Here is a 14544-nt window from a genome sequence, read left to right as displayed (position 1 = left end):
TCCCTTCCAACCTCAGTGATTCTGTGATTCTGTAACAGTCTCATGAACAGTAAAGAAATAAGAGTGAACAGTATGTATAATGTTAATTTGCCTCAAAATCATTTAAGGAAGAATAGTAAAGAAGAATGTAGAACAGTTTGCCAGTAGCACTGCTGCAGACAAAAAAGAGCAAGCAAACTACTGCTGAAGCTGAAGTTTGATATATTTTGGAAAAAAGATTAGATGGCATGGTTGACTAAAATATCAGAGAAGTAATTTCAGTTACCAGAAGATCCCTTCCAATGCCATGTTTTAAGGTATGATAATGTAATGATTATCGGGTCCTGTCAAAATTAGTAAGTTGAAAATATAGTTCTCTCCTCACTCAGAGTGCCATATTCAAAAATTCTAGAGGAATCTCTGTGATAAACTAGACTCAGGTATAATTCTCTCCAGATGCTGACATCCTCCCAAGACAGGCACTTTCCAGATTTCTGCTGAAAGTCATGGACAGAAACGTCTTTGTGTGTTGTTGATCTACCTGTTCAGCCAATTCAAGCTTCAAACAGGATGGATCTGCACTCTTTGAAGGTGAATGAAGAGACATACATTAATTACACTGGGTAGAGCAATGAGTGCTTTTCAGAAAAAACCTAGAGCATCCATAATTAATACCAGAATGAAGGTTTGAAGACAGAAAGACAGAAAACCCAACCCACAAAGTTAGAAATTGTGATCCTGCTGGCCAACAGATGGACAGACAGTACTGGTCAGCACAGGGCTCGGGCACTGTGGCAAATCACGGATAAATTGCCAGTTACCCCCACTCCTCAAACCCAGTGTAGAGGGAAACCTCCATATTAAGACTGCTGGCTATACCCTTACTGGCAAATGTAACAGTTTGATGCCAAAGTCACTAAAATCTCCTAAAATCCAAGTCACAGGGCCACTATGAAATGGGTGAGCTGGGAATTGACTACTACTTACAACTACTTAACTTGCTTGACACAAAAATCTCTATTCCATAGGAAAGAAATAATAAGGGCTGTTATTTTTAGATGTATTTGCTTGATTATAGCAAGTTGATTTTTCTCTTGTGTTTTCCTCTTGAAAAGAAAGGGAACCGAAAGCTATAGAGAAAGAAAGTTCTTAGTCCATCACTCTTATTAGCCAGTTATTGTAAAATCCAGCTTCCCAAACTATGGAGTGAAAGATCAAAATTAAAACCTCATTTATTTCACAATAAACAACTCAGACGAAAGATCAAAACTCTACCTCACCATTAGCGGCTTCAGGGAGATGTGGGCAAGAGCGAGTGTGAAAAATCCAACTAAGCTTCTTTTATGATACAATACTTTTCCAGCTATTAAAAGTCTTGCTAATCAGTCTTCTGCACACAGATAGATAGGAAGTAACAGGAAAGGAGGACCACTCTGTGCTGGAAGAAATAAGGTAAAAAACTGAAATGTGAAATGAACAGGAAGGCTAAAACAGAATTATCTCAGGGCTTGATTCTGTGCAGCTCCCCTCTGTCCCTCATATATCCACACATGCAACCTGAACACCACATTGCTCTATAAGAAGCTCCACTGAAATCACAAGCAAAGCACTTATACATGAATGCGAAAGACAGCACTGAGCCCTTGGTTGTACTGAACTAGACTGACTGAGCCAAACTGAGCGTTGCTTTTATTTCATTATTTCAATGCATTTACTCCAAAGATGAATTAAGTCTACTATGTGGAGAAATCGAGAGCTGGATGTTATTAAATGCTCTTCTACCATCAAAAGCTGACCCTTGAATAATACGACATCCAAATAACCTCTTTGGAATATCCACTTCACACAGTCAATTTTAGCTCCTCAACCTGAGTAACTCATCAAAAATAGTTTTCTTCAAGGATTTGTTTTCAGATGTGTAGCACAACTCTTGGCCAAGTAATTTCTAGCAACTGAGAAGATGAAGTCTTGAATGGCAAATTACACTTTTATATGCTTTTCAGCAGAATACAGCTATGACTCAGACCCTGAAAATAAGCTACATCCTTCAAACGGGGGAAAACTCAACTGGAAAATAAATGGCGGAAATGAATGGTTTATCCTGCTGCTTGCCAAAACTTAAGGAATGTAATTAATCACATGGTGATGGCTAATATAAATGAACTTGTCATCTTAAGTGAATATGCAAAGGTTTCACAAAGAGCTTGGGTCTGAACGTCATATTACAAAACAGATTCCTGCCTTTATACCCCCACTACAAGGCATATCGGTATGAGGGACCCTTACTGTGGCAAGGACTGAGTTGAATTTATCAAGCAAAAAAAATTATTGTCTGCAATCAGCAAGTTGTTCTCATAGTCACAGAAATTAATTCCTGCTTCTAAAGGTATTTTTTTTACTTTTTTTTCAGACTTACCAGCATTACTTTATAAACTTGTAATTCTCAATTGCATTAAAACTAAGAAAGTCTATTCCTGGAAAGGTACAGACCATTACTTCTTTCTTTTCCATTAGAACAAAATGAAACCAAACTGTGCTCATTCAAGTGTGTGGAATAAGAGTATAAAATTAAGTCAGAAAACACAACACCTCCTGCTCTTTATAGTTGGTGAAGTTCCTGATGCAGCTCTTTTATACTTATTACCTTTCAAATTGAATCTTCTTCTACAAAAGTTATCTTTTCTTTTTTTTTCTTTTTTTTTTTAAATGAAGACTGTCTTTTAGATGAGGCCTGTCTTTCATATGAGGCCCTGAGGCCTCTAAACACCAGCACAACACAACTCCCCACCCTGAACCCCAGCAACATGGAAACAGAAAGTTATCTTGTTTTCTTTGTAACTTAATAAAAATAAACTTGTTAAGGTATAGGAACAGGCACAGAATCTATATACGCTACACAGTTGCAGCTGCAGCAGTTGGCATCTTGACTAATACTGCAAAGGCAGTGTTTGGCAGATTTAATCATGATACTAGACTCAAGGGGCAATAGAGGTGTGAATAAAAGTAGTGGTGGCCATAGTTCATTCCATCAGTTAGGCTATGACCGGCTGACACAGATGATCACAACTCTTTCTTGACCTCTCTAGAAGGGTTTCATATATCATGAAATCCCGCTGCGCCATTGTTGCACGGAGGACAATTCCAGGGGAAACAATAACATTAGGGATTCTTAAATTAAACTTTTCCTCTCTGATGTGTCCAGTCCCCATCTACCTCGTTAATCTGGGAATCTGTTACCTTGTTCTCCAACAATATAAAGTACTGAGATGCTACAGAACCCCACAGTTACTGTTTAACTCGAATTAAACCTCACATAGCAATAGGCATTATGATAGAAACAAAGGTGCAACCATTTAGCAGGTCTCCAGCACCAGCTCGCAATAGTGGGAACGTGGTGTTAATCTCTCAGAAGTGTATTTCTGTTTTCAAAGAGCTTACAGCTTGGAAATATGTTACTGAACATACTCAAAGTTGCTTTGATTTAGAGTCTGCTCAAAACTGCATGTGTCAGAGCCACATGAAGTGTAGGTCAGCAATCCTACAGTGCCCCCAGAAACCAGTGGGAGAGTTTCCACAGACTTACAATGGGAACAAATCCTGAAAAATACTGGTGTCTGCTGAAAGGTTGCGAATCCCTCTGGTTGCCCCAAAAAGCCATGACGCTCGAGTGCAACAGCACAGACACGGAAACAACACTGAATGAAACAAAAAATGTTAGACTCTACACAAGAACTGTTTTCTTAGGGAGCCAGAGGCCATCTATAAATATTGAAAAGGACTTGGATGAATTATTTGACCTATACCCCAGAATGCTGAAAGTTGCTTCTGGTCCATCATTTATGATATATAATGCCAAAACACCGTCTCCACTCCGCAAAGTGAAATGAAAGTAGAATACACTCTGCTCAGTCTCTTTTTTTCCTAAGTGTGAGGGGGGGAAAAAGCAGGAAGATAATTAAAAACTGGTAATGAAAATAATACAAATAAAAAGCTGTATGGAGTCTAGATCACAGCGCAACTTCAAATGTAGTGTTAAAGGGGAGGAGGAAGAGAGATCTAAGGGAAATGTAAATCTGAATAAATAAAAGCAAGCATCAGTTTCTCACCCCTTTGCAACTTGCAGATGGGGAAAGGATGTTGCTATACTACATCTTTATCCTCCACTGTGTGTAATTCCTTGGGCTCTGAAACCCTTGCGGTGGTCTTCCAACACATACTACTTGGTATATAAAGCAGATCAGGAGATACAGTTAATAAAGAAAGTTCTTGCTGTGCACTGCAACTCCAGAAAAGTAATGGAAGATGGGAGCAGCAAAGGCAGAGAGATGTATCTGCTGCTGACTCGGCTCTCCTGCCTCTCTGCTCCGTGCTGGTGCACCCAGCAGCTGAAGACAGTATCCCGCAGCAGCAGCAGCACCAAAACATGGTGGTGCTGGCAGGGCGGTGGGGAGAGCACCTGCCTTTCAGCACCAGGGAGAAGGCGACCGCGGCCCAGCTCCTGCTCAGCGGCTGCCCCGCTCCGCCACCACGGCTCTGTGGAAAAGCAAACCTTCACCCACACAAGCTGCCGTCAGCGCGGGGAGTCAGAGCTCAGCGAGGCCACCTGCCAGGTACCAGCTCCACGGTTATTAGTACAGAGCAAGACATCTGGTGACTGACGAGGAGCCATTGATCCTAAACATTTCATGTTAAGTCATTCATCTTCTTTTACTCTCTTCTGCTAAATGACACCAGCTTCCAAACAAAGCCGTAGACCAGGTTTGCCAGCGTGTGTTGTACCCACAGCAGTGTATGTAACACCTACAACGCAGTCCAGTCATTTCCAGCTGCTGGTATGTGTGAAAACTAAAACTCAGGCTTCAGTACTTGATGCTTGCTGAGAGCATCTCCTTGACAGGTTTGTGCACTGAGGCCTTCAAACTTGTTGCTGTCTCTCTCTCTCTCTCTCGTTTGCTCATGTTCCAACCAGAACTGGAGTAAGGGGTGCTTTTAACAGTAGTCTCAAAGCCCTAAGACTAAGGAAAGCTAGGAGTACACATCAAGGAGAAGCAGAGATGATATTTTCAGGCTCGCTTATTTCACTTAGCCAACACAACGTAGCTAGATTGTATGAGTAAAGTGTTCTAATTTAATAAACTTCAACAGTCATTCAGAAAGATTAGGAAATGCTGACCAGTTTAATCCACCAAACTCCCTAAACCTGACATGAGAAAAATAACTAACCGAGAACTACAGGAAGCATGTCACGTAACCCACGTGTAGGTAACAACACAAACTGAGATGATGGTCTAGTGCCCCATTCACTTTTCTCAGTCATTCACAGCTACTACTAAATCAAGATTCCTGAGCACTAAAAGAAAATACCAACAAAAGGTCCTAAACACACACAAAATAAATTGTTGCTAGTGCACAAAAGCATTTGTGAACACTTCCCTGCTCTCAATCTCATTCCTAGTTATTTATTTTTAATTCTAGAATTTCCATTAAATTCCAGCCCATAGAGTATGTGCAGCAGAGGAAACCGAGACCACAACCCCTGGCCCTATATATGAAAACTTCCTAGCATCTCAGGTGCTTGATCTCATTGGGAAAAGAATTCAAAGAAGGAGTATAATGAATATAAATGGACCATTGCAATTTATAGGCTATATTAATAATTAAATGACAGGTGCGCTATTAGCACCTTCTCCACATCCCCACCCACAGGTTCTTTAATCATCTAACAGCAAGGAACTCATATTTCATGGTATTTGCTCTGAACGATTCCTGTGGGGCATAAAATGTTACCCTGTCCTGTAATGCTACAGTCCCTGTTCTTCAATGTCTCAAAGTTAATTTTTTTTTTTTTTTTTAAGTCTTTATATCTGGCCATAAATGCAGAGAAGAGGAGGGCTCACAGTTCTTTACAAAAGGAAATAACAGATATGAGCAAACCATGACAATACAGAAAGAGGAATCAAGCCAGAAGAGATTCACGGTTCTGACCCATCCAGAGCAAAACAGGCAACAGCCATTTGACAAGCAATATTCACTGCTCATGAGGTAGGGAAAGAGCTCTAGACTGACACATTTTATTCGCTTCAAAGCTACCAATGACCACTTCCCAAACAAGGAACTCACCAGCTTAATTAGGCTCCCCTAGTAATCTTGGAAACAGGGCTATCCATTCTCCACCCACCCTCAGCAGCAGATGCTTAAAGCGCTTTCCGCGCGCCTGACGATGAAGGTGTTTTGCTTTGATAGGCTTGCAACACAGCAAGAAGCCATCGGCAGCCCAGGAAGACCCGGGGCACAGTCTGATTAGCGATGCCGGGCAGGTTCCTATCTCCTCTCACCGCTCCCCCTCCCCCTTGTCATTCCCTAGGGAGAGCAGTTCCATATTCAAAGCAGCCTAGGGTCTTCAAGCAGAGAAATGTGCCTGATTTGTACTTGGCATTAAAGCAGGAAAAGAACTCCAAAATTATAGCAGCTGTCTCCAGCCCCTGAGACAGCCGAGCACCGATAAGGGATTCAGAAGGTCGCATAATTCATTTCACCTGCAGCAGTAGCATCAGGGGAGGTTAAATGTGTCACTCCATCACAGCAAGGCAATGGGTTGGGGGAAGCCTTCATCACTCATCCTGTCAGCTCTACACCTCCCTTTGCCTCGCATCAGCGGGGGGAAACAGGGAAGATTTTCTATCAGCATATGAACAACGCAGTGGGGGTCTTGATGACCTTATGAGTTTCCCCTTCTAATTCATGAATTAATTGTCAACACCTGTCCTGTTGTACGAGCACCCCTCACCACAGTCCTTCCTTCTCCCAGTACAAAGGGCCTGATCCTGCCATGCTTACTCCAGCATGTGAGCTCACGGCCCTCTTGGGAGCGCGGGTGCAAATGACATTGCAAAGAGGTCAGTGGTGCAGGATGAGCTGCCCTGCTTGAACACAACCAACCATATTTAAATGGGGCAGGGACTTTGTTCCAGGACATTTAGATCTCTCTCATTTGGCTTCCCTGAGAGAAAAGGTATTTCCTCGTTAATTTTATTTTTGTTGAATCATTTCAGTGATTCTGGGCAATCTGAGGGCCTAGCCTTTCACAGAGAAAATTTTCTAAGCAGATCTTTTCCCCAGTCACATTTCCACATAAACCCAGCATTACTCACTTATCCTTCTTTGTTGCATTATTTGCCAGCCTTCATCCACAAGCGTTTAGGAGAAGATGCCTAACTTCACATACTGTAAAAGGTCTATGGGTATTTGCACTCATATACAATAAATAACCACTTGCCAATGGCAGAGTCTTTGGGAACGTACTGACCTCACCTCAGGGTTTTCTCTTGAGAATTCAGCTTTTGAGGGATTTCTGGGACTTTTCAGGGGTCCATGGTCACTTGTGCACTAAATATAAAAATGATACCAAACTGAAGAAAGGAAAAAAGCAACATCTAAGTCTGCTGAAAAGATGTCATGTCTTAAGCCCTGCCATCACATAGATCCATTCAATATATAATATAGATCATCCTCCTTTAAAAAAAATAAAGGTGTTTAATTTTGTATGATTTATTCCATAAATGACAGAGTAAACCAGAGAAGGGTTTTGGTCAGACAAGACAAACATTTAGACATTTCAATTTCTGATATAAGTAAATACATAGGAAGGCAGCCAATTTCTTGAAAGTCATTAAAAACTAAGAGGGATATTTTCATTTTGAATACATAATTCAAACACACACAGCAAAAACAGAGGGGGTCAGTTGAAATAAGTGGGGAATTAAATATTATTAAAATTCAAAAATTAAAAACCAGTAAGTGTGCAAGTCTTAAACAATTTTTTCCTTTCCTTTCTATCCTATCCTGGACATACAGAGCTTTATAAATAAATCAAAGTGTTAAGAGCTGTGCTAAGGCAGTTTCTGTACCCACAGTTGAATCTTCAGGCATTCATGGAAAGCTAAGTGCTCATTCTGTTTCCTTTCCTTAAGATTCCAGCTTTTGGAATAACTAGTCCATTAACCTCATGCAAAAAAATTCAGCAGAAAGCAGCAACAAAGATAAAATATGGTTTCATATGGAGCTTTTAAATAAATAAATAAAAGTTTTAAGAAGGAATTTTTCATGCCTTAGGGCTACATCTTTGACTGGTTCTCACTGTATTTTTTTCCCTGGCTTGAGTTGCTAAACTCAGTAGCCGTGGGCCTCTGGCAATCTGTTCTGCTGTGCCACTGGTACTATTCCAAACACTACAGGCAACTGAAAGATAAAGAGAGGGTTCATAATCAAATGCATACTGAGAAAAAGGCTCTTTGCTTCTGCCAGCTATCCACAGCTCACGTGCACACATCCGTAAGTGGAATGAAACGCCAGCAGGCCTGTAATTCAAAGCATCCTTTACTTCTGGACAGACTTCTCACAACTGGACTGCAGCATGATTTGTAAGCTGAGCACGACTGTAAGTGGAGTAAGTTTAAAACAGATACAGAGATGGACAAAGCGATGAACAAAATGCCTAGGTACCTCACCCTGCAGAAACTGTTTCCGATGAGGGCTGCGCTGGCACTCATTTATTACCCTGGCTTTGTTTGTAGCGGGTCCATGACTCACAGCTGCAAGTCACTCTGAATTCCAACGGGATTTCAGCAAGACCAGTGGGAAGGAGAGTTCACATCTGTTTCATGGCATATATATGTTTAGAGGTTCCAGGCTGGCAAACGATGACTGTTTAGCTGTACTACAAAACCACTTTCAAAACGTGGGACGATTTTCAGTCTCTCTGATAAAAGCTTAAATTCGATCACAGAAATATACACGGCAGCCCAGGACACGGATACCTACAGCACAGCAGAATCAGACACCTACCTCACAGCCGACCACGTGAACAGAAGTGCCATCTGTAAGCCACGGGCAACAATCTCTCAATGCATTTGATCCTAGTAAGGACTCTGCAGCATCAAGTACCATACTTCAAGAAGGTTGTGGAACAACTGGAGAGAATCCAAAGTGGTACAAAAGAATTTGTATATAAAACAACTATAGAAGACCTTAAGAAAAGGATTTAAATTGCAGCAGGAAAAATTCAGTTCAGACACCAGTAAAACCTTTCTAATGGTGAAATTAGTTAAACACTGGAAAAGTCACAGAATCTCCTCATTTGGGAGGTCTTTCAGAACAAGTTAGACAGTCTGCCAGGGATGGTGTGGATAAAGGATGCAACAGATGACCTCCTGGGGTTCCTTACAGACTTACTTTAGTCTATGAAGCTGCTAACAGCTGACCACTGCAAGGTCAATGATGGAAAGCAATAAAACGATATGGATTGGAAGTTCCAAGCAGTGACCAAATACAACATGCTTGCCCTTAATTTGCACTTCCAGTTCCTCTTTCACGAGCACTGAAGTTTAAGGCATTCAGGACTGCACTGATTTCTATCCCATTTGAATCATCATGGAAAGCTGTGGCCAACCAAATCCAAAGCAGCTGACAAGCAACCGCTATAGCATACATATTTCAGAGTCAAGCTTTTTGCTTTTTGTTCCCCTCCCCCCCCAATCCTTTAGAAGTGTTGAACCACCTAATCTCTTGGAGCACAGAACACACTGCTAGTGCTGTCCTACAGCCTCAACTCCACTGCAAGGACTCATTTTATTCTCCAAACACCCCAAATGACAGTTTTCTCTGTCACCTTGACAAACTAGAAAAACACCAAAGAAACATTCAGTTATACGCAGCAACTATGGCTATAGTTTATTAAGGATCCTAGAGGACCATCTGCATACCTACATTCCTGAGCATTCTAGAAAATCCCAGGTTAAAATTGTACATTAGCATCAATAGCTATTATTTGGATCAGTAAATTCAAAGCTTCTAACTGGAATCAGGACCTCACCATGCAAGCTGCAGCATAAGGATCAGAAAGGACAGGCCATTGACTTAAAAGTTTAGAACTGAATCACAAAACAAATGAAAATGAAAGACTTGAATAGAGACTGGGAAGGAAGATGAAAATAAGGATACGGTTATATGGATCAGTTAATTACAATCAAGTACATGTTTTATCTTCCACAAGAAGCATGAATAAATAAATACCATTAGCTATCTCCGGGCTGCTGTTCAACTTAGCCATCATTAGCAAGCTGATTGCTTCCAGATACTAAAACAGAAGTTGGTCTTAAGGATGTTTGGAGGGAGGGGAGATGATGTCAGGTGGGCAACTGTGCAAAAAGGGCACTGCGCCATAAGCAGTGAAGGATACACACAGGTAAACACAGAAATGGCAAAAAAACAAGAGGCAGAAAATCAAGCAGCAGAAGGAAGACAGATCCCCAGTGGGTTCTGAAGGTTAGAACCAGAAGTTTGAAATTGATATGGTAAAAAATAGTAACTGGAAGATTCAAGACGACTGATTATGTCCAGATTGACAGGTAAGGAGGAGTATTTTAGCACACATGGACCAAAGTGAATGTGACAGAGGTGTTAAGAGGGGCCAGAGAAAAAGGTTTCTGAGATTAATATGAGAGATGAAGAAGAAAAAACAGAGCTATGATTTAGAAAATGCAGGCAGATACTGGGAGTTTGCTGCTGAAAGAAGGAAGGAAGCTGTTCCTCAGAGTTTAGCTCTCTGGCTTTGGCCTAATGCAAGCTAATCATTTATGTAGTTCTCCCCTAAGAAACACTGGGCATTTCAAGAGAAGCCCTCCATGCCAGGATCTCCTCACCTCCTTAAAAAGCCCTAAAAAAAAAAAGTAAAACTTTCAATCTAAAACTGCTGGGAGACAGAGTGCATTTTACAAGAGCTATCTATTTTGGGCACATTTTCTTTGGGTACTTTCTTTGTTTAAAAAATCCAAACAAGCTCAATCCAAGAAACTTACATGAGAAACACTGCTTCAAAAAGTTATATACATAAAGACAATGTAGTGGGAAACAAAATGCTTTTACAGATCTTTTTATTTCACCCCATGATCTTTCAACTTCAGCAAATGTCATCTTGTTTTTCAACTCATCGAATCTGAATAACAGCTAGAGAAGGCCAAAGAGGAATACTGGTTTCTCTCTAGCAATACAAGATAACCATGAAAATAGTTCCATCAGAAACCAATCCACTAACACAAAAATTGTAATGTTGATATTTGCAAGAACAGCCAGGTGCCATGGACACCAGGGCAAGACATAAGGGGGTTAAGTCACATGGAATGATCTTCTGAGAGAAATTATAACAAGAGAAGCTACAGTGAGGTCCGTGTGTTTCCGACTGCCTCTCCTATTTTGATGGTACCTCTATTGCTTCTGCATTTTTCAAATTTATTTATTGTAGTGAGAGCAGTAGAATCTTGAGTTTCAGAATTGTTATGTAAAGACAGGCCACAAGCCCCTATCAAACGCTGTAAAATTCATAGGAAAAGACTATTTTGGTTGGTGTAGAATAACTGTGCGAGTCACTGGGTTATACCTATACCTACTATAATAATTTCCATTGAACTAAGATTTCTAAAATGCAAACCACTGGCTGCTGAAGAGCTAACTAGTTAATCTGTTAACTGGGCTAAACTGCTCTCACTTGGAAGAGTGTCCCAAACACTAAATTAAAACTATATTCAGCAAAAATGCCCCCCATCCCCCAAAGTAAGCCAAACACCCACAAACAAAATCCAAGAGAGGGTGACCAATGTGAGTGTTGATCTTCTCTCAGAGGTGCTGTGGCTGATGCATTTGATGAAGTGAGGCAAAGCTACTGTCAACAGCTCAGTGATTTTAAGTGTCTTGCCTAGGCCTCTGTCTGGGACTGCTGGACAGCATCTCTTATGCATGTGTTTTTAAAACCCTCTTTTTCTTCTTTCTGAATCTCATCTCCAAATGTCATGCTCACAATCATCTATGAATCCAACCATGTCCGCAATCTTCTGCACTGAGTGGCTGTTCAGCGTCCTTTAACACTGTTGATGGGATGCCATTTAAACAAAACAAAACAAAAGTGCACGTGAGCAGAGAGAGTTTCCAACAGTGAAGGAGCCAACTCTCCCATGTAAACCCAGACCATGAGCCTGGGAGTACATCCCCCTTGCTCTTCACAAGCAGGAAAGCAAACCCAAGACACTGGACAGTCATCAACCAACGACTCTATTCCCATCACAGGAACTTTTTATTCTCGCTGATCTCCTCTAGGTAATACACAATGCTTAACACAAACACACTCACATGAAAACAAAGTCTACAATCTCTTTTACAGTAAAAGAGAACGAAGGACCCAGTATGAAGGTATCAGACTAGAGGGCCACAACAGGAAGTTTTGCACGGTCCTGAGTTTTAGGCAATATCTGATGGAGAAAAGAAACGAAGTTTCTTGCTCTGTGGGAAGCAGCAGGCTGCCCAAAGCACACAGCAGGTGATGAACAGAACAAGACAGCTGAGTCCACAATATTCAGCAATAGCAGAAAACTTCCGGACAGTGAGACTTCACTGCTTACAATATTTGAAGTAGGTGGATTAAAGCCAGCTTGGTTAAGCCTGCCTGCACTACAGCCATACTGTAGATTTCAGGGTGCCCCAGACTCAAAGGTAGGAGGAAGAACTGTAAGGCCCAAGGACTAGCAGCATAGGAGAATGCAAAGACCAGAAGAGCTGGAATCATAGTGCAGCTGTGTACAGCTTTAGAAGTAAATGTGTGAAATATGGACTTCACACAGAAGAAGAAAGCAATATTAGAAGTCTGTTACTGATTTGTGTAAAACAGAGGTGTATGAAAAAAATAATTGAATTGATGCATTTTGGAAAGATGGGGCAAGGAAAGAGGCTAAAGGATATGACTGCAGAAATTTGGTTGTAATAGAGATTACAGCTTAACAGCAGCAGAAGAATGGAACAGATAAGCTGTGGCAACATCGCAAAAATCAAGGGCAAACCTGAGACAGAATGCTGCAACTATTAGTGCAGGAAGGAAGAAGGGAAAGTTACTCATTGTGATAGAGAAGGCTACCTTTTATTTTTCATGTCTTCCAAAAAAAAGGGGGGGGGGGAAGTTTTGTAATGTGATTATACAAACCTCCATGTGCCTTCTGCTGCCAACTTCAGAGTCTGTAATAAAAAGGGCAGAGAGGCGAGCCAATGGTGTTTTGCTGCATCCACTGACATTTCAGTGGATGTAAAGATTTGAGTGTGCAACTTCCTACCTTGTACACATCATCCCTGGCTTTCATCTGGTGCTAATTCCTACCCTAAAGATTAACTGTTAGATTCTGGGGTTTTGCATTGCTGTGGCCTTCAGATTATTACCCACAGAACCACAGTTCCTTCCTGTGCTGGTCAGAGAGTGAGACCAAACTGGGTTTCACCTGCTCCACAGACAGATTATGTAGAAGTATGTTGTGCCATTCAGTATCACATGCCTGAACCCAGTGCCCTCATGATGCATGAAAAAAAATGTAAGAGACATTGTCCTCCATCTCCTCGCTGCGACTTGCAGCCTGCAATGGCCACTCTAGTATTTAGGGCCTCCAAAGCACTACTAGAAATCACGTTTCAGAAAGGGCTATTAAAACATGGCAGCCACAAGTCCATATAAATCTATGGAATTAAACAACAAAAGAAAATACCAGATTTTATTATACTATTAAAAGGAAAAAGTGCACTTCACCTGCAAAATACAAGCATACAAGTGTCTAGAAGCATGTGACCGAATTGCCAATCCCACTGTAGTGGGAGTGATCATCGTTTGTTCCTACACCATATTACTCTTAACAAGAGCTAAGTTCTGCTGGTAATACAGGCCATCATGAAAAGACTGAACCTGACAGAAAATTCTCTGAACTGATACAGTGTCAGACACAGTGTTAACATTTCACCGAGTCAAACTCCTTCAGCATCCCAGAAAATACTGCAGTGCATAGCCTTGCAAGAGAAGGACTTAGACTTGATGAATTAATGTAAGTGTATTTCATCTCTAGCTTCCCTGAATCAGTTCCTGATTTAGACTGCCATCCCTAAAGACAGAAAACAAAGCCATTTGTAGGGGGCATGGCAGCAACGACATCTGGAGAGGTTTCTAATAGCTTCTTCTGCCACAGCAAATTCTAGTTACATAAAGACTTTAATTCTTGGCTAGCCTCTACCTTGACTCATCATCTGCACATTCACAGCAAACTACAGCCAGATAGTATTTGTGGTCAAACAGACGAGTGCCTGACTTACAGCTGGGAAACGTTACACAAGAGTTCCAGCAGTTCTGAAAGGCACTAGACCTGGGCTTTAACTTCTAACTATTGAGGCAAAACCATTTCTTTGTTCCTCTCATTTGTGCATCCAAGGGTGAGTCTATTCTACTTGAAGTTCTCTGAAAGGTTCTTCTTCCCTTTATTTCTTTTATATACACCAGCAGCTTCACTTCCAGCAGGAGCCTTCCAATTTTGAATTTAATATAATTTCCTAGTGTTCTAAGAGTACAAAATACAAGTACTAGAACATCTTGCTTGTGTTTCATATCATTAGAAGAGCTGGCTACCACATTACAAAAAATCTTGAGAGATTTTCCAAGAACAAGATACATTCTAGCTCATTCTAGCAACTTTATTCATTTTTGATAATCTA

General features: G+C 41.1%; 1 protein-coding gene across 1 annotated transcript in view; it reads right to left on the bottom strand.

The window, feature by feature from the left end:
* Positions 1 to 14544, bottom strand: part of BRSK2 (BR serine/threonine kinase 2) — a 319563-nt gene that overhangs the window by 208145 nt on the left and 96874 nt on the right. The window lies entirely within an intron of this gene.

The sequence above is a fragment of the Apteryx mantelli genome, chromosome 4 (genome assembly GCF_036417845.1).
Source record: "Apteryx mantelli isolate bAptMan1 chromosome 4, bAptMan1.hap1, whole genome shotgun sequence".
Classification (NCBI taxonomy): Eukaryota; Metazoa; Chordata; class Aves; order Apterygiformes; family Apterygidae; genus Apteryx; species Apteryx mantelli.
Note: the sequence above shows the minus strand (reverse complement) of the source record. Positions and strands in the feature narration are given on the sequence as shown.